The sequence below is a fragment of the Ixodes scapularis genome, unplaced genomic scaffold (genome assembly GCF_016920785.2).
Source record: "Ixodes scapularis isolate PalLabHiFi unplaced genomic scaffold, ASM1692078v2 PGA_scaffold1__304_contigs__length_218370807, whole genome shotgun sequence".
Taxonomy (NCBI): domain Eukaryota; kingdom Metazoa; phylum Arthropoda; class Arachnida; order Ixodida; family Ixodidae; genus Ixodes; species Ixodes scapularis.
In genome coordinates this window covers 32,360,913-32,385,083 of record NW_024609846.1, presented here as the reverse complement: position 1 = coordinate 32,385,083, position 24,171 = coordinate 32,360,913, and the positions used below count along the sequence as shown (strand labels likewise).

At 48.9% G+C, this 24,171-nt stretch overlaps 1 protein-coding gene across 1 annotated transcript in view; it reads left to right on the top strand.

Moving 5' to 3' along the window:
• Positions 1-4,278: 4,278 nt before the first annotated feature.
• The window catches only part of LOC8031194 (kazrin), a 114,228-nt gene continuing 94,335 nt past the window's right edge, over positions 4,279-24,171 (top strand). Inside the window, exon 1 of the mRNA XM_029975488.4 lies at positions 4,279-4,678. The gene's annotated coding sequence lies outside the window, so the exon portion shown is untranslated. The remainder of the gene's footprint in view (positions 4,679-24,171) is intronic.

Below are 24,171 nucleotides of genomic sequence, written 5' to 3'. Positions count from 1 at the left end.
ACGACATTTCGACAAAACGGTCTTCTTCAGATACTATATATGTATATATATATATATATATATATATATATATATATATATATATATATATATATATATATATATATATATATATATATCAGTGTGTCGAACCGAAAAAAAATACGAGTTCGGTTACGGTTCAGGTTCAGGTAACTTTATTTTGTTCCGGTTCAGTTCCGGTTCGATTAATTCGATCCGCGAACCGGTTCGGGGCGCTGAACCGGTTCGCGAACCGGTTCGGAAATTATAAATGACAAATTGCAACATCAGAATAAATTACAAATAAAACATCTGAAATCAGCACATACGAAACGGGATACATCGTAGTGTAAGGCTCAGGGATTTCTACCAGGAATGGTTTTTTTTATGTGCGCTCAAAGGTTACCTCACCGACGTTTACGCATTCGGACTTCATCTAATTGGGTCCGACGCATTAGCTGTAAAATCCGCGACCTCCTTACAAACCTACTTACAAGTAGGACTCGCTAACTATCCCGCCACCTCGGCGTGTAAGCAATTGAAGGAACAGTGGGGAGAAAATACAGCTTTCTTTATTTGAACTAGCCTTCGGTAACTCAAATTAGACTCTTAAAGAAGTTTTCATTAAACAAGATACGGAATATGAAAAACACTTCACCGAACGCAACGCCAGAAGGACGTAATAGGATAAATATTAAAATAGAAGAGTTCGCTGTCACACAAATATGTTAGCTTCTAAGTGCCTATACGAAACCGGACGCATTATTATCAAACTCCACAGCCCTTTCTTTTCTCATTCCGATGGAAGCAAGCTTCAAGAACTCGCGCGTCCTAGAAACGTGTTATGAAATGAGCACACAGCAGCATTTAGGATTTACGAGATTGTAGAAAATGAAATCCCGTGACGCGATTTATTTATTTATTTATTTATTTATTTATTTATTTATTTATTTATTTTGCACAGCCTTCCAATTCATATTTCTTCCGTGCAAGCCGCGACCAGCGCAATACTGATTCCTATGTCAAGATTCATGGATGCAGCGTTGGTCAAGATTCATGGATGCAGCGTTTATATTCCTAAGACTGAGTGGAGAAGAAAAATATGTAAGCGAGGTGTGTGTCGGTTGACGGCACTTAAAACACAAATGGCATTGATAGCACATTCATTGTCAACAGCGCGTGGCCGAACCGTTTTGACATGAGCCGGTAACCGTTATTTTTTTTCCGGTTCAGTTCCGGTTCGGGTTCATCGCGATAACAATATAACGGTTCGGGTTCGGGTTCAGTTCCGGAAAAAATACCGGTTCGGTTCCGGTTTTCGGTTCGGTTCGGTTCCGGTTCGACACCCTGATATATATATATATATAAGTAAAAAAGCCACACACAAAAGGCAGAGATACCACGAGACAGATGTGACGTCGTTCAGAGAGGGAGGAGGAAAATTCGTCAAGTAAGGTGCAAGAGGTTTGAAGTCAACAAGTTGAGGAATGCGGGTGAGGCGAAAGCTTATAGCCCCTGCGTGACCAACCAAATTATCGAGAATTAAAAAAAAGGAAGAGAAAGAGTGGAGCGGGGGAAAGGGGAATGTCTAATAGTCGAAAAAATGTTTCTCGTTTAAACCAGAAGGAAATTCCGCCTTTATGTTAAAAAGTAATGTTTTCTTTTTTTCCGTGAGGTGGGGTGTATGGAAGCCGAATTCGACGGCGCATACTCGCATGTTGCGTTCAGAGTGATTCGTGGACGAGAAGTGTTTAGATACGTGTGTGGAGAGGTCATGTTTGAGTTGTCCCGCTCTTTCTCGTGTGACAAGTGTATTCAGTACGTGTCGCCTTCAGGGTATCCACTGAGAAGTTATAGTTTTGAGATGCCCATCCAACTTGACCCTTCAAAACCACCGATGTTCCTGACCTGCAGTAGCGAGATATGAAGAAACCAGGCAAATTGACCATCATGTAGAGCTGGCGGAAATTGTCTGCAAACTGCATGGATTGCAGGTTTCCAGCAACAAATCCAGTTAGATTTTCTGTTCCATGATCCAGTTGATACTGTTCTCTTTTTCTTTTTGGTAGGGTACTGCGCCCGGACATGCACGTAACACGTTACTAGTAACAAGTTACTTCTACCTAGTTACTTTTTTCGGTAATGAGTAACGTATTTTGTTACTTTTGGGGAGCAACGATACAACAGCGTTTAAACCCTCTCGTTTTAATTCTAACCTGAGTATGCGTCTATTGCGACAAAGGCAGATGGGCAACCCGACAAAACAACCAAACCGTATGACAGTATAGTACCGTTTATCGCCGAACACGTCTGTCGAACTCTACAGCTGGGAATATCCTTCACCCAGAGAACACGGTAAGGTTCGTTGGTTGAACATTTCTAAAATCGAGTACTGACCGAATGCTAACCCGGAGCTTGCCAACGCTGGAAGGCGCAGAAACCATTTTCAACTTCGAACTTTAGAAGCAGAGAAAAGAAAAAGAGGGGAATCTCAGATTCATCAGCTCTTCCTGAAGCACAACACTGCCGTTCCTTCGAGCGCGTCGGTAGAACGACTCTTCAGCGTCGCCGGAGATGTATTCTCAAAGAAGCCGGGAAATATATCTGATGAAAACTTGGAGAGGCAGCTACTGCTTGAATGCAACGACTACTGAGAAGAAAACAAGATGTTATGAAAAAAAAAAAAAAAGTGGTTGCGTATTTGGTCGTCAAAGTAACGAGAAATGTACCTCGCTACTTTTGAGGTAAAGTAACGCGTTCCTTTTGAGAATCGGTAACGAGCAACGTATTTAGTTACCTTGTGAGCGGCTAATGGTATTTAGTTACATTTTTGGTAACGTGTAGATGTCTGACTGCACCGCGTTGCACCCGAAGCATCAATCATTGGTATACCTTTGATCAGGGCAGCCAATGATAGAATTGAAAACCTCTGTCATCCCCCAGTTGCCACGCGGTTTGAGTTTTGAGATGAGGGGACGCCTTTTTGCCACTGAAACTGGACTTCATTGGATTGGCTCTCTGTGTGCTCTAAGGGGAAGCGGGAGTTCAGGCTCTATTGAAACGTTTCTAAACTCCTTAGCTGTCGGCGATTAAAACCATTTTGAAAAAGCAACGAAATGGAGACGTCCATAAACTGTGTACTTTGTACTTTGCCGGTAACAAATCTGGAAAACAGGTTTACGATCCGAAGACCCGAGTAGATGACCAGCTTGTATTCTCATGACGAAAATAATCCCTGGAGAACGGGAACAAGGGGGACAAAGGACAAACACAAAATTTCCAAACACAGCTAGGCGAGTGGTGCGCGAATCCGCCTAGTCCGGTTATCGAACCCGGGAGCTCTCCATGTTCAGTGGAACTCTCTACCAACTGAGCTAACCAGGGGTTAGACGTCAGTAAAGCAAACAGGTTTTATCAGCTGCCACCAGTCTAACAACAACAAGGGTGAAAGGCTTCCATTTTAAGGTTATGGTTATAAGCGCTCCACTGGAAATGGAGAGGTCCCGGGTTCGATAACCGGACCAGGTCGATTTTTTTGGTTGCGCACCAGTCACCTAGCTGTGTTTGGAGATTTGTGTTTGTCCTTCGTCCCTCTTGTTCCCCTTCTCCGGGGATTATTTTCGTCATTCTTGTCCAGCTCGCTTGCACCTTCGCATTTAATTGCATTATAATTGTATTGTCATCACTGGAAATCATTTGTGTCTCTCTACTATTTTCTAAATGTCCTTTGATATTCGAGTCGTTCTATTTCCGTTCGCTTTCATACTCGTATTTTTTTTTTTTTGTTAGCTTGCGATTTTTATTAAAATGGCTCAGCCCGAAAAGTCCATACAAAAGGTTATCGCCATAACACCATTACGAAAATCCGGGTTTTTATAATGATAGAAGCTCACCAGCTTGTCTGTTTTTGTTATCTGTTATTCCTACATTCTAATTATAAAATACTAAGCAACACAGAAAAACTGACCACAACAATGCAATTATGTGTAAAGCGATGCAATTTTCAGTTATTCCCCCCGTCAAAGTGACAACACTGTGGAGAGTTTTTAAGCGCTGCATAGTTTGTCCTCGCGGCCGGGAAAACACGATTCGCTTTTCTCGGCTGAACCCGAAACTTTCACCGACACTTTGTACGAATAATGCCATCCGTTCGAAAACAAAACAACCGGGTCGACCAGGTTCCGCTCGATGCTAGCAGATGGCGCGAGCGGCGCCCTGGTCACGTGGGCCGTGACGTCACTTTGTTGGATTGGAGAGGGCGGAGTGCGCTACGGGAGAGGAGGTGTTTGAGCAAGCGGGAGCGGCGGCGCAACACCGGCAACAGCACCGCGATCCCCCGACGTCGTCCACGATTCTTGCGACGGCTGTTCGCCCGTCCGTCGTTCCCTCCTCGACGACTGACTTTCATCGTCTGCTTTCGGCCGCTGCCCGTCGGCTTCGCTGGCGGTTTGGCCAAGCTCGTACGGCACCGCGTGTCGCCGTCACCCCTTCCCCGGAAAGTGTCCCCCGTCGCACGACGAACCTGGCGACGCGGCAGACGGCGCGTGCGATCCTGCAGCGTGGGGCGGATCAACACCGTCCGGCGTCGGAGTGGAATTCCGTTGGCACGGCGCCGGCCGATTGTTCCGGATTCGGCGATGAGAACACACCCGCGTGGTCCGACGGCACCGCGCTGGCCGTGAGTTTTACGTTTGCCTCTTTGGGGTGGTGTCTTCGCGCGGCGGCCGCACCTTGCGAGCTGGCTTCTCCTGCCGAGAGCGGTCCCCGCCTTGCTCTGTATTGATCCCTGCCTGCTTGCGGCTCTTTTTCTTTCTTGAGCGCTCGTCTCTCCATCACCACGGACAGCCAAGGTGTGCGCTGCTAAAAGGAGTTTCTCCCCTAAACTCCCTTTCGCGCTACGAATGAGCCGTTTCTTTTTGAGCGGGCCGTCACCGAGTGCGAGCTAACCGCACTGTCACGCTCGCGCGCGGACTGACCAGGTGCAAGCAAACGGTAACCAAAGCTCGCCTAAATCGACGTTGCATCGAATGGTGCTCTTTTCTACATAGTGCACAATGCTGTCAAAATCACGCGCTCGCTTCAGTAGCTTTGGCAGCACTGGGCACTGTGTATGAAACGTAGTGTAGAAACAGCTGGCGCCGAGGGCTCGTGCCAAGCGCTAGAATTTAAACGCCATACTCTGTTCACCCTTAAGCTAAGATTGCAGCTAAAGCTCCTAATTTCCAGCGCGAGTGCTTTCTGCGGAAGACGCTTCAAAGCCGCGACCTTCAGCTCTCGTGCTTGTGGCATTGGCTGCAGTCTCCGTGAACGGAGCATAGCAGCGTGTCTCATAGAAGCTTGCGCTCGTACCTGCCTATCCCGGTCTACTTTGGAACACAGTGCGCATGCTTCCAGGGGTTAGTTAATGTCTCGAGCCAGCTTGCTCGCACAAGTTGAAATACATATCCGTGGTGGGACGCGCTCGTGCTACTGCATAATTGTTCTTATGTATGTGCGTCGCTGCAGCGTCTAAAGGGGGAAACTCTGAAAATGCTGCAGCACGGCGGTAAATAGGCAACAGCACGAAACATGCACTCGTTAAGCCGCGTACGTTAGAGTCTGCGCTTGACCATAGCCCCTATATACTGACAAAGCCTGGCAGATCTCCACGAGAAGCGGCCGCCGGAATGGAAAAGGGCGAGCGGCTGAAAACGGATGGGGAGAGGAGAGCCTCGTGACTGGCGCCCCGCTGCGGCGAGACGCCGCAACACACTTCTCCCGAGCGTACAAGTGTGTTTCGAGTCCTCGCCGCTTCAAAAGCTGTGCGCTGATGTCCAGGTTCCCCGAGAAAGGGCTATTTGAAGCTCTGTGCTACCAGACCCTCGCGCTCCAAACCTGCGACCGGGCACTCTATGGCTCCGTCGTCGAACTGCCAGGATTTGTGAGTAGAGAGGAGGCTATGGCTTGACACTCTTAGCGCGAACACATCTGCGCTTTTTCGCATTTTACTAGCTTACTGGCTACGCGTTAGTGATTTGTAGACACCCTCCCATTGTGTCGAACGTCCCCTGCCCCGGAACCCTCCCAACAATTCGTGATGCCGGGCTGGCTATCCAGAGTAAATCCCCTACCCCGGATGAGCACATAGACCACTGTCGAGACCGCTTGGTCGTTTTGTATGCCTGTGTCGCGCCGGGTACGTCAGTCGCTCGGAAGTAAACATTGTCGGAATTATGGATTGGACTAGCTCGATCGTGTGCTCCGCGCGTACCCACTGTGTAGAGCTGGAGCCAACTGACTCCAGCTCTACCAGGAGAGAGACTTATAGGTTGGTATGCCCATGATTAACTCTGCTGTAGATTGACGGTCAGTGTAGTGCGACTGGTAACCTGGCGTCGTTAACCCGCACCAGGCAGCAGTAATTACGCCGCCGCGAGCCAGTACGACGTTCATGGAGATCGAAACGGGCAGGAGCGGGTGGAGGAGGGGCAATGCGGCGCGATCATGCTGCCCGCAGCCACGTCCGGCCTGCTCTCTTTCCTTCGAGTGGCCGCTGTGGTCGGACGGCAGTTTAAAGGGATACTTCAACCAGGGTTGGGCAGAAATACCCAAAAATGTATTTGGAAATACAATTACATTAAAATAGTAGCTAAAATACTGATACTGAAATATACTTGTAAAAGTATATCGGCGATACGTTCCATCAAGGACTGACCGCGGTCCCTTCCCTGACATCCTGTCTGTCTGACGAGGGATGCGAAAATACTTCGACCTCTAAATAGATTCTATGTCATGCTAAATCCCATCAAAACGTCACCACGCCCCTGCCCTATAAGGACGCCCCTGTCAACATTTATCACATGACGTCACGGTGGAATGAACTGGTATTCTTTATTAGTAGGTGTGGCCTTGAACAGGAAGCTTTACCATGCTGCTGTATGAAAGGGCAATACGTACTTTCGTTGTAGGTTACCTCGTTGAAGATCGTGCAGACAGTGTCATTTGGAATTTTCGAAAATAGTGAACCAGCTGAAGCATCCTGGAAAACATGTCTTAGTTTCTGTTACGGTTGAAAAAACGATACGGTGGCATCCCTGTTGTTTTAAAATTTCTTTTCGTGACTTTTTAACAATATATTGGTGTGTTCGATGTGATACTGCTTCTTTAAACACATATAGACCATAAAATAAGCGCCGAAATTTCGTTGAAGTATCCCTTTGCGCACACTTGCAGCCGAGTAGGACCGACTAAGATAAAACCGCTTTTTAAGCCTCTCGCGACGACGTAGGACCGAATGCGCGATGGAGGCCTCGTGTGCATTGGCCAGTGCCCACGGAATCACGGTGAGGCAACGGAAACACTTCCGATATACCTTTCGCAAAACGCGCAGCTTCATTCGCGGCGCCCAAAGGATTGCTGGGAACATCCTGTACATAACCGGCTGCAGACGGCGGGAGAGGGCAGACGAGCAAGTGCGCTGTCACTTTTCCTAAGAAGCATATTCCACTCCACTGATTTACATTAGACAGCGCGTCTGACACGTCTGAGGGAACGGATCGCACACCCAGTCCTGCGGCGCCGAGGAAAAAGGGCTGCCACCGGCGCACCGAGATACCTGCTTTGCAAAGACTTGTCCAAGGCGGCAGCCACCCCTTTCAATTGAACAGAGAAAACGAGGGTGCGGCACATGCTGCTGTTCCAACTACGCAAAGCCTGTCCGAGCAAACGCCATTGGATGTTCGTGGAGTCAGATGTATTCCTGTTGTAAAGTATGTGCTGTAACCATGGTCTCTCTCTCTCTCGCTGTCTTCACGGTAGCATGGTAGATGGACAGGAATTGGGCAGCGAAGCTGGAACAGCTGGTTTTAATTGGCACCATTATTTATTTGTTTTGAGGGCTAATAGAGCATCAGTACGCTTCGGGAAAGAGAAAAAAAATTGTCAGCCACCTTTAAGTTTAGTCTTATAATTCATCAAACGCCATTATTTGGGAGCAATCGTTTCAATTGTTCGGAATATCTTACACTGTCGTTCCGAAAGTAAAGAACCTATTTTCTTTTTTTTTTTTTTTTGGGTGGGGGGGGGGGACTGATTTTTGGTGTCACGTGACCAGGGAGGGCACTGAAAGGGGGGGGGGGGAGGAATGGGTAGGGAGGATTGAGGGTGAGGAAGGGAGAGGGAGAAAGAGGTCAGGTGACGTTAAGTCATGTAACATCAATTTTTCCGCTAAATTTAAGGGAGCAACTAAATTGATGGCGTTCTGACACGATCCTGGATATCTCGATGCACCGCAAAGACTCGCTGTTTCGGTCACTGCAAGGTGCACACCGACAACTTTCACCTTGTTTGAAATGCGATATGTCTCCTATAGCGTTGCGCGATTGTTTGCCGTGCTTTTTCTGCTCGTCCGATTCGAGTCCCTCCCTACTTTGGCTTTCCTCGTCAAATGCAAGATAAGAGACGTTGGCCCCCAACCAGCGCGGACATCGGCTTCGAACTTGCGCCGCTATAACCATCGCCATGCAATGTTCCAGTCTGGTGGATGCTGCAGCGTGACCGAGGATACAGGATGTTCCCAGAATTCGTCGCGTGCACTCCGCGCGCCGCCTTTTTGCGATATTTGCTAAAAGTCAGTTTAAGGACCTCCGGCGGTTTATTCAGCTTAATCGAATTCTAAACAGATCCTCGTAAACTCCGCGCCTTACTTTTTTTTTTTTTGGCGCGTCATTTATTATTTTAGCTCAAAATACTTCTTGAGGAGATGGCAAATGAAGGCGAAGCCAAGATTTTTTCCGTTCTCTAGTGATGTGACGTCTCCGGTTGTACAACTTGCGAGTAGTCTCAAGCACATTTTGCGCGTGTTCCTTCGTTTCGCTGACGTGAGCTTCCCCGGCGTTAATTTCACGCCACTAAACCTCTCGTGACTGATCTCTCTCAGCATCTCCCATCACATTTGAAACTTGAATACCTTCGTTAAAAGCATTATTGTGACTCGTAATTTTGATTACTAGTTCAGATGTATCTAGGAAACCAGTTTTGAGACACATCAGTGACTCTCCCAATTTTTCATTTTGAGCGCTGGTGAGTATACTTTGCTCCGAACCTTTAAACAACGGCATGGAAATGCGGCGTGAGCCGAAAGCGTGTCTGCGGTTGTCCGGGCTCCGCACGTAAGCGCGTGGAATCCAGAGCGCGCGTTTCCACATCTCTCCTTGGCGGGGTTCAACAGCTGCGGTGCTTCTTCCTTCTTGTTGGGAGGGGAGTAATAACCGGCGCACTCGGAGACACCGGCGGCGGCGTCGAACGGGCGCAATCAGCTCGGAGACGCCGCTGCTTTTTATAACCCGCTCCGGCAGCAGGTGCGGGTGTCAACCCCAGGCCCCGGAAAACGCTAATTTCTCCGCCGTTCGGATGCTGCTCCGCGCGGCTGGCCGCCTGTGCGCGGGGCACGGTTGATGAACCTGCAGTCGAGGCCCTTTTCGCCCGAGGCTCCGTCTTTTTTTTTTTTATTACTTTTATTTTATTTCTGGTTATCCCGCATTTTCGGTAATGGGGACTCTTTCGTAGATCACCGTACTATTCGGTCTGCTCCAAGTGGTGGCACAATTGCTCCCGCGATGCAAAGATCTATGAAAAGTCTCTGGTACGCCTCGCGCACGTTAATTCCTCGTAAGCTTGCGTCCCACACCGAAGAGAAAAAAGCTATTTCGGGCTCGCTGCGAAGTTTCGTACACCGGCAGCCGCGGCGTTTCGGTAAGAGATTAATGCGAGGGAAGTCGAAGAGTTCAAGTGGTGGGCGTGCAGCCGGGAGACCCCGGGTGCAGCTCAGAAATCCCCGCCTGGAAAAGAAGCGTGTAGGCAGCCGACGTTTCTTGGAGCAAAAACGATGTTTTGCCCGGGGATAGCCTGGTGGTTGAGTGTCGAGCGTTGAGAAGGAGATCCAACCGATGGGTACAACGAGAGATCATTTGCTCGTGCTTTGACGCAGCGCTGGGCCCACGCAGCCGTTTGTTGCGTTCAGCGTTCGGCTGGGGATCGTGTTCGAGCAGTGAAGCCGAATGCAGCGAGAAATTGGCCAGGAGTCGTGCTCGAATCTTCCGCCCGCGGTCAATTCACTAAGATGAAGTAAAGCATTCAGTCTTGTGCTGGTAAACACTGAACTCTGTGGAAAACAAGCTGGACGAGCGCCCCATATATAGTTCCATCTCCTCGCCAATAGCATTGCTCTAGTCTGGTTCACACATTCGCCTTTCATTGCGACTGACCGCATTACTGCCGCTGGTGACTGCTTGCGACGCTCTACGGGGTGTCTGATTTTAATTTGAATACATTTATTTAACGAAAGGCCGCGAAATGTGCACTAACACGGTCTGTGCACCAGAGTTTTACGGCCAGGGGGAGATACTATAGGGCGTTAGTGGTAGGGTGACCAGACGTCCCGTTTTGGCCGGGACAGTCCCGTTTTTGAGGTCCGCTTCTGCCGTCCCTTCTTTTTGGCCCAATAAAGTATCATGTCCCGTTTTCGCAGGAGTGCATAGTTCCGAAATTGGCACCAAGCGCGCTGAAGCAAACCGAAACGAGTTGAACTTCCCATATTGCTGCGCAGAATTTTACGACCGAGTCTTTCAGGATAAAGTCCTTAGGAAACTTCAGTCGTTGGCAAAATACACCCACACCAACGAAGGACCCGAGGCAGGACCTTCCAAATAAGTGCATGCAACTGAACTGTGAGTGTGACTGTTCTCTAGGCCCTATAGGGCTTAGTGCAATATTGTAACGTCTTAAAATGAGAGCAGTCATTTCATTAAAGTTTTTTCTCCCAATCTCAATCTTTAATGCCCCCCTTCGTCACTGATGATGTCCCGTTTTCTACATTGAGGAATATGGTCACCCTAGTTAGTGGCTTCAGTGCGGGAAGCGAAGGTCGCTTCCCGCTGTGCGACCTTGGATCCAACATGGCCGCCTGGGAGCGCCGTCGCGATACTCTGCTCCGCAAGCGGAGCATATGCAGTTAAGGCCCGTTCACACACTTACAACCGAGTACGACCGAGAGAGACAAGATATGTTGAAACCTCTTAAAATTTCTTAGGACGAGAGAGAGAGAGCACACTGGCACGCTGACGCCATCTACGTGGTGACCCTGGAACTGCATTTCACAAGAGCGAAGGTTTAGCGGGATTTCCGAGGTCAAATCTACGTGATGCCTTTGAGAAAGGCTCGTTTATAACGTTGACAAAAGTTTTTCGAGCCAAAAAAGAAAGGATAATGCGTGAGAGAAATAGAAAATATGCCGGACCGGCCAAGTTTTCACTGCTACCCAATAGATGGAGCCAGTGTGTCCTCTCGTCGTAAAATATATAAAGGGATTCCGAGGCACTCGGTTCTAAGAGGTCGCAAGTGTGCGAACGGGACTTTACTCTAGACGGCTCTGCCCTAGACAACAGACTGGCGCCATCTGTCGGCTAGCCCCGGAACGGTTCCGGTCTGCGTATATTCCTGAATTGTTTTACGAATTATTATTTTGCCATGTCCTCGAAACAATTGTGACAATTTCTCCTAGGCACTGGGTAGATTTGATTGCGCAAATACTGCGGGACCCTAATTTTACGCGGATCGGAAGTGGGGTTAGCCTGTAGATGGCGCCGGTGGATTATTTTGTCGTGAACAGTCGCAAGGACGTGGACATCTATGGTCAAACTACGAAGTGTGAACTTACCGTTACCGCTGTGCCGGACCCGTAACGTATCGCGTCGCGAAGAAAGCGAACCGTCATCCTTCTTTGCACTACGGCCCCGTTCTGAACCGTATGACGGTATTACAGAACGGTAAAGCTACTAGGGAATTGTAGTAGACCGTTCCCGCAGCCCGCTAAGCACCCGGATAGCGCTCCGTAATCCGCCACAAGACCTTGAACTATGCAGAGAAGGCTGGGGGCGCATGCGCAGCTGCGGCGTTTTCTTCAGGGATACCGTAGCGGAGGGGAAAAACGATCTACTACAACTCCCTAAAAGCACCACCGTATACGCAACTTTCCACCGATTTTCTACGATATTATACACGGGGAGTATGGAACGTTTTTACTCTCCCATAACGATGCGATGCATGCGCAAAGGCGCCGGCGAAGTATCGGGTACTGTTGTCGGAACGTTTTACTAAAACTCCCCGACTTCTGCCTGCAAACATAAGGTGGTGCGCCACTGATATATCACTCTTAGAAATGGGGGTGTATGTAACACCCCAAAACTACATTTGGACGTTCAGACCACTGACGTCGGCCTGGTGGTACCAACTTTTACGTGCGGCTACATAGCTGTTAGATATAACGTAATAAATAGCTCATGTGCATATCAAAGACTAGAAAAAAACGAAGAAAAAAACATTGAGGTTTTGCAGCAGGAGGGCCAAAAAAAAAAAAACCTTGATTGTCTTGCTGTAGCCTTTATTGCGTACATTAACTATCTTAATAAGTTGTATCGGTCGGCTATCAAGCCGCTCTTGAAGGTTGATATCGTCGGTTTCCACGTCTGTGGACTGAACGTCGAATTGTTGTTCTGGGGTGCTACATATAAGACAAGGGGTGTACCCCTATACACCCCCTATCTCTTAGAGTATACGTTGCATGAAACCCGTCCACACGACGAGAGGTACATATATGACCGGGAGAACTTCGCCGCAAGTATATACTTAGTGCCTCTCTAAGGACGCAGGATGTCAGCCACAGAATGAACAGCCGATGATAAACGATGTCTTACGAATTCTGTTTGTTAGATTTAAAACTCTTCTTTTTGCATTTGGCTTTTATCTTTGGTTGCTTTCCCGCAACGGCTAGGAATCCCGTTATCTCAGCTATCTCACGTTTGCTCTTGCCCTGGATTCGAGAGTTCCGTTATCTTATAACGGATCCCCCCGGCTCTCTCGGAACCCGCATAAGCCGGGAGTTTCGACGCTGGTTCCCAATGGCGACTTTCGATCCGGTTAGGCTCGCGGCGGCTTTCGTCTTCTCTACGCAATGATCTATAAACGGTTTTATAGAGCTCATTTTTTTCCCCCGCGTTTGTGCGTGTGTCGGTGTAATCATAATGTTTCTCTAATGTAGCCTATTTGTTTTGTTTACTGTGGTTCTCTCGGCGGGACCCGTTCACTCTCTCTCTCTCTCGACTGGGGAGAAGGGTTTTTAGTCCCGTTATCGGGTTGGGACCAGGTTTTTGGTCGTTGTCTTTGTTTCGAGTGGCACGTGGACGCCGGGCTTGTTTGCCCTGTGTACTAGCGTGAGGATCAATATTGGCCCCGATTTCCCATTCCCGAAAACAACGCCGAGTCCTTTCTTTGTGCTCATAGGTTGATCTTGTTTTGGAAAAAAAAAAGTCAACCGGTCGATTGAAAGAGGGAGAGAGAGAGGGGTGGGCGATTGCGTGATGGGGGGGTCGGGCAAAAGGAAAAGTGAATAAAATGTTCGAAGCGTTTTCTCGAGGCCAGCCATCTCAATTTCTCGAGACCTCTTACTTTTCTTCAGATTCCCTCTTTCGCATATATTTTATAAGCATTTTAAATAAGAGTTCTCCTTCTCTTTCTTTCTTTTGGGTAGAGCAATTTTCGAACATGCCCTTCCGGCTACCCCCCCCCCCCCCCCCCCCCCCCTTTGCCGGCTTATTCCAACTTATTCTACAATGTAGCCGTCAGGAGGCGATCAATGCGTCGCCCGACTTCTTCGAAAAGAAATATTTCGAGCTATTCGAAGAGATTGTTCCCCATTTTTCTTTTGTGAAGCGAAACAAAAACTCCAACTCAAATCGCGACTTTTTCTTTTCTTTTCAACGCACGTTTTTGAGTGAATTTTTATAATTGTCGTTTTTTCTCAGATTAGCAATATGTAGGCATTGGCAGCCCTAGGAATGATCGACAGGGCGTGTCTATTTATGACGCAGTTGATTTCTCGAATTTTCTTATCGGGTGCTGCGGCGATCCCATTGGCTGCTCCGCAGCAGTGACATCGTCTGGGCCGGCTCCGCCCAGTTCTTCTTTACAAAGTGACTGTATAGTTCTCGACCGTTCCTAATTCTCAGGATCGTGTCCCGATAATACTGTAGCGAGGTTACACGATGCTCGGACGGCACATACCTTAGCTCACGGTTCCCTAACTGCTCCAGGTCAGCAGTATGGGACGGCCCATTCGCTTCAAATCCGCGTTGCACTCGGAACATCGAGTATGTCGATCTTCCTTTGGTCAGTTGAAGCGATCAGAAAGATGATCTAGACAGCGATCTTCTCTCTTATTGCTCGAATTGATCAAAAGGCGATCGCTTCATTCGAATGCACTCCAGAACTTTATGAGCTGCCGCTCATAAAGTGCTCCTTTTGAAATTAGGCATTGCTTTCGCTCTCCCCCCCGAGACAATGCCCCAGAAACAATAATTCGGTTCACATATCAATGCGGCTGAAGAAGAAAAGAATCTGTTTGGCGTCGAACTTTTTTGTGGGATTAAACATTTTAATTCTTTACTGAGAGTAAAGGGAACAGGAGTATTACATTGTTACCACGTTTAATTCTGGCAGACGTCGGGAAAACGTCGAATTTGGAACGCGCTAGACATTAATCCGTTCGTCCCCACGTTTAATGACGAAGTAGGAAGCTGCACTCAGATATTGCGCTGTGCTGGCTGTCGCGTAACAGTTAATTCGATGTGTGACAGCGCAGTTACTACTGAAGGGGATTCGATGCTTGACTGGGACTGCCACGAGGAAAGGCACCTAAGTGACGGCAGCTGTTGTTCAGCGCTCTCGTGACGCGCTCTAATGACACGCGCTCTCGTGTCGCTGCGCTCTCCTGTCGTGCGCTCTAACGTCGGCGCTCTCGTGGCCCCAGCCTGAACAACGCTCCGCGCTTCTTCGGCACAGTTGCGAGTGTCTCGAAATGCTTCGATCCATGGTGCAAGAGGTTCGTTGAAGTCTCGGTCAAATCTAGAGATAGCGGAGCTTGTGGGAACTGCTGGCTTAGTCAGAAAAATACTGCGGACACACGAGGATAATTTCGCGAACCATTTTCGGTCGAGCGCATGCTCGGAAGCTCTTGTTCTTCCGCTGTTCTCACCTGAGCCCACCTAGAAGGCGTGCTCATGACGCCATCGTTAGTGGATCCCCGCCCCAAGACAGCCTGTAGCTGCACGAGAGTGGCCTCAAAACGGCAGACATCTCGGCGACGACGGGTACCAGTTGGGAGACGCTGCAAGACTCGCTGCTGCAATGGCGACGCAAGCTAGGCGTTTGGGAAGTGCCTTCTTCTAGGTGCTGTTACCTTAAGCACGGACTGGTCGCAGAGGGTAGAGGCGGGAGCTCCTGCGGGTCGCACTTGCGGCTAGTTCACGTGGAGGAGGAGGTTCGCCGCCTCTTGGCGGTGGCACGCCATGACGCCTTTCGATCTGGTTCCGTCGCCAAGACGACTGCCCCGAAAAAGAGGCCCTCGTTTCGGGAACTCGGCTGCCTCCTGTCGCGCCAGAGAGAAATTGGCGCTGGTGGGCGCAAACCTTATCGCGGAATACGAACAAACAAAAAAAGAAATCTCGATTCGACGGATTCCGAGGGTCTACGTTAACCGACGGCGCATTGAGCGGTGTCCGTCTGGGTACTCCCTGTTTATCATCGAGACGTTCGCACGCGAGGTGTGGGCGAAGCGCGTGCGCCTAAGGCTTTGTTCTTTTTTAAGAGGAAACACTGCTCCGAAAGGCTAACTTTTGAACCGTTTGTCTTATTTGCATGAACTTTGCAGGGTGTACTCATAGCACTGGACAAGGATGCGGTGGAAATTTTCAACCCTATAAATTTATCCCACGATGAGTTACAGAAAACTTCATAATAAAAAAAAGTGTATCTCCTGAGGAGAGCTATCGTTTAGAAAGGGTAATGAAAATGGACAGTTTTTTGTTTTTTTTGCTGGAACATACAGCAGAATACTTGCTTCAGACGACTATGAAAAGAAATTTCAAAAATTATAAAATTTATTCACAAAAAAAAATATGGGAGAAAGGGTTTTTTTGTTTTTTTTTGGTGTACATTTGGTTTAAAAGAAATATAAACTTTTCATAACAAAAGAGCAGAAAAATGCAGAAAGTAAGTTCACAGTCGTGTTCTCCAGAAAATTTCAATATAGAAAAACCAAAATATATCTGCACGTATAATTTGATTATGAAATGATAGCTTCCCTGAACTGATATTTGACACCAAAACGTGAAGCTGAGATAAATGCACTTGAAGTTTCATGATGACGATCTAAAAACTTATTTTTGCGTCTTAAATGTCAGAAATTCTTTCCACCAGTGTAGTTGATGTCTTCCTCAAACTTCTTCCGATATACTGACATTGCTTTCAGCTATTTTCGCTCGTGGATGACGAGTGCTACGGAGCGCAGCACACCTCACCAACATATAAAGCATAATTATTTTCGACATTGTTTGTCAGTGCACATTGACAAGACTTTGTGAGAGTGTTCTTTGTTATCCATACATGCCAAAACTTTGCAGTTCTGAATATGCACTTTTTTTTTTTTAATGGTGCAATTTAAGGTAGTGTCCCCCCTTAAGCGCCGAGTGTCCGCGCAGGTGCCGAGGCGCAGCCGGCACTGCAGCAGCTTCGGGTCAGAGACACGCTTTACCCGCTTTCATCTTGTTTTCTCGATACTTGTTCAGCTAGTATAATATCGATCGTCAATAAACCTAGATTTCCTAGAAACGTAAGAAGAAAAAAAGGGCCCAGGTGCCATAGGGCGCGGGGGGAAGGCAGTTTTCCAATAAAAGTTTTTTTTTTTTTAAAGAATAAACTAAAAATACAATGATAAAAAAAGAAAAACCATGATGTCCCGCAGTTATTCTACGTGTACGCACACACTGATCCGCCGAGGACGTGCTGCCGGTATTGTCTGTTAGGAAGTTTGCTCGGTGCAAGCCCTGGCCCTGGAGTGCCGTCCGCCTATTCTCCTCATAAATCGGCGTGGCGGCCGAACTCTGGCGTTGAAGCTCGCATGCTCCGCTCCTTCTCCAGGTTGGCCAGGTAATCGAATTTGGCGTGGCGCGTGGCCCCTTCCCGAATCGGTTCGGACCGGCCAGACACGGGTCGACCCTCTCCCACCCGTTCCTGCTTCGCATCACCGGCGGGGGCCCAGACGTCGGCTTGGCCGCCAAAGGACTCCGAGAATTTACGATCCCCTCCTCCCGTTCCGCATTCCTTTTGAAGCATGAAATGCTTTTTAGCGATACCCCCTCAATCCCAAAATGTTTGTCCCTCCGTCCGTCCGGCCGTGCATTTCCCGCTGAATTTAGCGGGGAAGTTGATATCACGTGACCTGTCGCCACGTGAACTCTACACCAATGTAGTTCCCCGCTAAAGTTAGCGGGAAAAATGACATCGGTGACCCGACGTCTCCTGGCATTTACTTTACATATATTGATATGCCACGTGACCTATATTATACAAGACTGTATATAGTATTGTAAACCAATTAAAAGGATCACTTCGTAAATACTGGATTGCATGCATCATAAAACTTTAAAACCAATTTAAAAAATATTGTAGGATGAAAGGACAAGAAAGCGTTTGAATGCTACTCGAGCTCCAGCTGGAGTGACACATAGCGGGTGGAAACTGAGGGAGAGGATGAGCTCCAGCGTTCAGCGTTCGAGCGCGCTCGATGAGTGAGTAGAGTCCAAGGCAGCTAGGCTTGGCGTACTAATTATTCCAGTCGGAGCTCGATGTCCTGACGTCTCATCTTCTCCCTGAGTTTCCACCCGCCAGAAGTGAAGCGTGCGCACGTATAACCTCGATTATTTCCGCCGTTGAGGCACGAAACTCGGGTCAATGCATGACGAAGCATAGCGTCTAAGGAACACGCGTAGCGCGAGTAGCAAGTTCTCCATGACATGACGCAGCTGCACTCGGCGACAACTTTTCTTGGCAATGCAGTGGAGGGTACAGGCACGCAGAGCCGTATATGTAGAGAGTTTGGCCATTCGTTGGGAAGTATAGGAGACAAATGAGGAGGCGCCATTGGCTGAAAGCGGGCTGGGCGTGTTCCCGGGCGTCTTCAGAGATTCGAATGTGACCAACCAGAAGCCGGAAATAATACCCTGGCGGTGGTCGCGAGAAACAAACCTGATAACCGCATTAAAGTAACTCTCGATGACTGAAAATATGGTACACGTGATGTTTCAATTACGCTCATCCAAAATAATGGTGGAGGAGTGCGACTAGCGGAGCGATCGACATAATCCGTACGCCAAGCGCCGAGGGCCGGGAATCTGCCGTCCGAGCCGTCACACTCTGTGCGAGCAAAACAGAGTTGAGCGGCGCATTCGTTTCTTACATTTTTCTGCGTGATCATGATCAAAACAACAAGTGCACCCGATTTTCAACCACAAAGAGTTACTACACTCCACTCTTACGCGCTTATTAAAACCATTTACGAACATAGACCTTTGATCAGAACTGCTTCTCGCTACCACCGCTAGGTGATTCTTTTCGGCTTCTGGTTGGTCAAGAGAGCATGCCAAGCCCTCTTTCCGAGTCTAGTGCACGCCCTGGCTTTGCCCGCGCCTCCCATTGACCAAACTCTCCTGCAGGCACGCGTTCCCTCCATTTTGAGCGCCGAATACAGCTGTGCGCGAGCTCTCCTCCTCTCCACTGCATTGCCCAACAAAAGTTGTCGCCGAGTTATAGGAAACAGCCTTAAAGGCACTGACTGCCATTGGATGGATGGATGGATGAATACGGCTGAGCCCTTTGGATCGGGCGGTAGCTTACGCCACCTAGCCATTTTGTTTTACCATTTAAGCTTAGAATATTTAAATGTGAAATCTATATTCACTCCGCAGTGCAAAGAAAGTGAGGCTATGAAACCCCCTTGCCATCAGTGGATAAGAAAATACCTAGTTTTCTCTCGATTTCTGCCACCATTCACTTAATCTTTGCTTGGTAATCTCTACAGTCTTGAAATCCACTCTCCCTTCGCTGTCTCTAAAACCCAATGACTTTATTAAATCTATGTTGTCTTCGGTAGGCATAGGGTGAAGCCCTTTACAGTAGAGTATCAAGTGCTCAGCCGTCTCGTCCTCCTCTCCACAAGCAGTGCACACTGTATCAATTTCCTGGTACTTCACTCTGTATGTTCTGGTTCGCCATTAGCCGAATACCGGGAAGCCATCTGGTGGCGACGCTTGCAACCGGGGCGAGAAGAGGACTTTATCTGGCAGCTGCGGTTCGCGATCGGTGCTCAAGGTGCGCGTGCGCACGGGCGTCTGTAAGTTTCCTTTACATATCCCCGAGAGTTATCCCCAAGTATATCTGTAGTTACATGCACTGCACGTGCTAGCTTCTGCAACGGTTATTTTTCCGAGGCAAACGTCGCGCGTGCATTGGAAAGCGTCTTATTTTATCGAGCTGCTTTTTATATTTCACGCAGGTATATAGACATTCGCAAACATGGGTTGCCGCCAGATGCCCCGCTTGCAATCGTCTAGAAGCCAAGCGCGTCAGCACGAGTTGAGCAAAACGCCTGAATTTTGGGGATCCGTCGGAAGGAATGAGAGTATAACGCGGTTAGTTCGTGTCACATCGAAACTTGGGGTGAGACTGAGCTTTGAATGCGTCAAAACTCGACAATCTCTCCCCAGCATACCTTGAATGGAGGAACTGAATCTCGCGGAAAGCGGATTAGTTCGCACTTCGACTTATTAAATGAAGCATTCGATAAACACGAGAGAAAATTCCGCCGGCCCCTCTTCTTTTCCCAGCAGCCAAAAACATGCACTGATTCCCGGCAGAAGGAGCGGGCTTCGACCCATGATAACAAAAATTACGCGCAGACCACGTTTTATTTATTTTATTTTATTTTTTTTTTTTAACAAGGAGCAGTTACGGTTGTTTAAAGACCGTGAACCGTTTGCCGCTTCGCGTTTAAATTGGGCCTTGGATGTCTGAGTTGCTTAGTCACAGTTGGTAGATCCATTCTGGGAGAGCGGTTGGTCCACACGGCGGACGTCCAGATATTTTCGTTCTCGAGGCGTGCCGGGCGGTACCTGCCAAAGCTCCACTTCTCGTGCGCCATACAAAACACACTCGCTGCAGAAACCATGAGCTGCGCATACTCCCCCGGCATGTTCGCTTCGTACCTCTGTATGCTTCCAACATGTCTGCAGAGAAATGTTTTATGCCCACAATGTGAGCGTCATACGAACACTGTCTTTTGTGAGGTGTGCGAGAGTTCTTCCGATACGCTCAGAAGAATTCTTCGCCACCGCCTGCACCTGGAATCCGTTGCGCTGGACACCGAACACACGCGGAGGCGTCGCCGAGCTCGCGCTCGCGCATTCGAATGCGTTTAACCATAGCCCTGGCAGTTCGACAACGGAGCCGTAGGGTGCCCGCGGTCGCCGATTTGGAGTGCGAGGATCTGGTAGCACAGAGCATCAAAGAGCCATTTCTCGGGGAACCTGGATGTCAGCGCACAGCTTTTGCAGCGGCGAGGATCCGAAACACACTTGTTCGCTCGCGAATGTGTTTCGGCGTCTCGCCGCAGCGGGGCGCCAGTTACGTGGCTGTCTCCTCTCATCCGTTGTCTGCCGCTCCACTTTTTCCATTTCGGCGGCCGCTTCTCTTGGCGATGTGCCAGGCTTTGTCAGTATATAGGAAGCTATGGTTGGACTAATCCTTCCGAGCTGAGCTGGTCGTTCTGACGTCCCCTGTGGGTTGTTTGTCGGCGCCTAGAAGACAAGGCCTCGTAGCGGCCAAACGTCGTAGATCAGCATCGCTTCCAGCGCGTCTCCAATCGTCTCCCAATGAGCGCGATGCCAGGACGCATCTCTCGTCCAACTTCAGCGTGTCTTGGTCGGGGAACGATGATGTCATCGTTCAGACACTTTAATGACAGTCGGTCGGACAGTTTAAAGTCGCGCTGCTCGCTCCCACGCGATGCCACCTCGTCCATCGACGTCGCCGGTCGCACAAAGGGACGCATCGAGGGCTTTATCACGCCAGACGTCGGAACAGGCGTGCTTCGCCGATGCCCGTTATTATTCTAAAGGAGTATCCGGAGCCAGTCTCAATTGTCGCGATCGAAAAAAAAAATATATTAAACGACTCCGCGAAGAGTTGCTGCGGTCGATGCTGATCTTTTCGTCTCTTTTTCTTTTGGTTTGCTTCTTGAGTGTTTTGTATACGCTCCATTTATGGAGTCATAAAAGTGCACTGGGGTACTACGTGAAGAAGTCCGGGGCAGCATCGGTCCCTGCCAGTTTGCATCGAGAGCAACGAGCAGCGTCGGCCGCGGTTCGGAAGAAACCGGTTCCAGACACGAGGCGTCAAAAGGGACCGATTTCTTAATGCCTGCACGCGGGTGAGGGTCCGGTTCGGCAACAAATCTTTGTCGTCTCTTGCCTTTTTTTTTTTTTAACTTTTGTCTTACTTTGTATGGATTATTATTTGGGGGGAAAAAGGGAAAGAGGGGTAGGGGGGGGGGGGAATGGTTGCGTTTCTGCTACGTTTGTGTGCGTGCCAACTTGCACCCGGAAATCTAAACTTTGGTACGGAATAGTTTTCAAGGACGCCAACGACGGGCGTGTAATTCCGGGTCGTCTATGGGTAGGATTACATGTTTTCGGAGTTATGTTTTGGAGATAGTTGCGGATAAGTACTTTCGAGTGGTTGATTGTGTGGACATAGCCAAAAACACTTGCATCAACGAGAAACTCTGTCAGCGCGATGGCACGTCATCGCCATCTACGGCTGGCCCATTCGGAGATAATCGAGGATTCCGAGCCGGAAGTGCGTCACGTTGAACCGCCTCATGGTGAGGTCTATTTCCGTTGTATTGGTTTCCGTACGTGCGTACCCATTCACGTAGGACGTTGTCGGGTCAAAATGAGGACTCGGTAATTTTTTTTATTTAGAAACGTGACCAAATATTGCGAAGTTTTAAAGGATCTCCCTCGTATCATGGATCTCTGGCTTTTCCGCCCTCTGGATTCGGATTTCGATCCCGCTCGACGAGAGCAGCTGACACCGGATCGTCGGACAGCACGCAGGGGCCGTCTCAAACTAATGCCACCAAAGAGGCGAGGCCTTTCCCCTCCAAACGTCGTCGCTAATGCACTCTTAAAAAAATATAAAAATAATAAATAAGCGTACTTGAAAAGTTTATGGACGCCCTTAGAACTCTTTCAGCTCTTGAAGAACGGTCTTGCCTCAGGCACTATCACCCCCCTGGTGCGCCAGAAAGGCAACTGAGCGAGGACAAACTCTTTCGCATCAAAAAGGGAGCTTAAAAGCACCCCTTATAGGCCAACGGGCTGTCTACAAAGAAGTCCTCACGAGGTGTGGGCACTGAGCATGCGCAGGAACCGCGGCGTCAAGTGGAGCGTCTGCACATGCGCCCTGCCAATGCGGAGCGCTAGTTCGTCCGCTTCTCTTGCGAGTGTTGCTGTGACGTCAGAAAGACGCCGAGCTATGATTGGCTTGGATCGAAGGATAGCGGGTAGACCTCGAGGCAGCTTACTTTGAAGTTTACTACACGCTATCCTTCAGTCAGATCCAATCAGAGCTCGGCGTTTTTCTGACGTCACCACAACCCCTGCAAAAGGAGCAGACGACTGCGTGACGTCAGCGACGTGTGTTGGTGTATAGGGTTTTCACGAAGGACCCTTTTAGGGGGGTGCTTAAGATAATTGTTTTAGGGAGCAAAATATGGACGAGTCGGAGAACCCTCAAAAATTCTTTCGGGACACGATTTGTTTTTGGAGTGTGGATCCAGGCAGCGTCGTCAAAACGAGCACGACGGTAGCTCGCGGTGACGCCGAGACAGACGCCGCCAAGTTTGCGTTGCTACGTCTCCTCGCTTCAGCGTGTGCTTGGGGGACTCCACCGGCGATCCTCTCCCGTCGTCTCCTGCGGTTTTTAGTTACGCCGGCCTTGCTCGGAAGCCGCCGTTCCTCCCGCGGTAACGGGAGACGCGTCGGAAGCGGACCTCGCCCCGTGTTCCTCGCGACCTGCAGCCTGACCTCGTGGCTCAAGGAGTGTTCCCACGCCGCCGCAACTCCCACGCTCGGCCACTGCAGTCGGATCATCGATTCGAACGGCATGCCCGAACCTGGATGGGATTGCTGCGCCATTTGCGCCGAACTGCTTACTTACACCCTAGCTTCGCCCTGCTACATTTTGCCTAAATGTGAGGAATTGGCGCCAACGTTGCGCCAAAACTTGGAGGTGTCATGAAACGATATCGGGTTGGAAGGTTCAGGACTTTGCGAAGGCGTACCAGTCCTAGTCTCGCTCAAGTATATACGCACGGACCAACAGTCTCTTGCAGCTTATTACAGAAAAAAAGCTAATCTGAGATGTCGATGAAATGGTGTGTCGATGAAACATCGCGTGTCCATGAAACGATATGTCGACGAAACGTCGTTCAACGAACTGGTTACCACCTTCCTATGATTTCGTCGAAACTCGTTTCGTGGAATTACGTTTCGTAGACAACTTTTCATGGACATACGTTTCCTCGACATGATCTTTTCGTCGACACTTGTTACGCGAATTATACGCTGTAGGGATATTTCGTCACGCGTGTATCACTGGCGTTACTCGTTTCTTTTCTAAAAAGTAACCTAATTACGTTACTCGTTACCGAAGAAAAGTAACTAGGTAGAAGTAACTCGTTACTAATAACGCGTTTCCGTACATGTCCGGGCCTCGCTGCCCGCCCGAACCGTTACTATATATGTATCGGATTTTTCAGAAATTTCGAATATCGTCTCAAATAACGTACTATTCGAACGCATTTCGTATGAAAGACCGACAGTACTGGGAGGAAGTTTCGCAATACTCATGTTTTTGGTGTGTTCTGCTGGAGGGTTTTAATCCCGTTGAGTGCACTTCTCATCGCGCACTGGTGTAGTGCGGAAAAGCGAAAACCGCGGAATGGGCGTCGCGATTTTGCGTGTCTTGCTTCGCCGCAGCGCACCCACGTGCTAAGGGGAAACACTCTTCCAGAGCGAGACGCCACACAATTCCTGAATACAACTTCAGCAGTATACATGATGGACGGCGATATCCTGGCGGTACCTTTTTCCAATCCGAGATTTAGCGAGGATACTTCTACATATTGCAAGCGCATTTGTACGCACTCTTTTGTATGTTTATTTATTTATGCCAACTCAT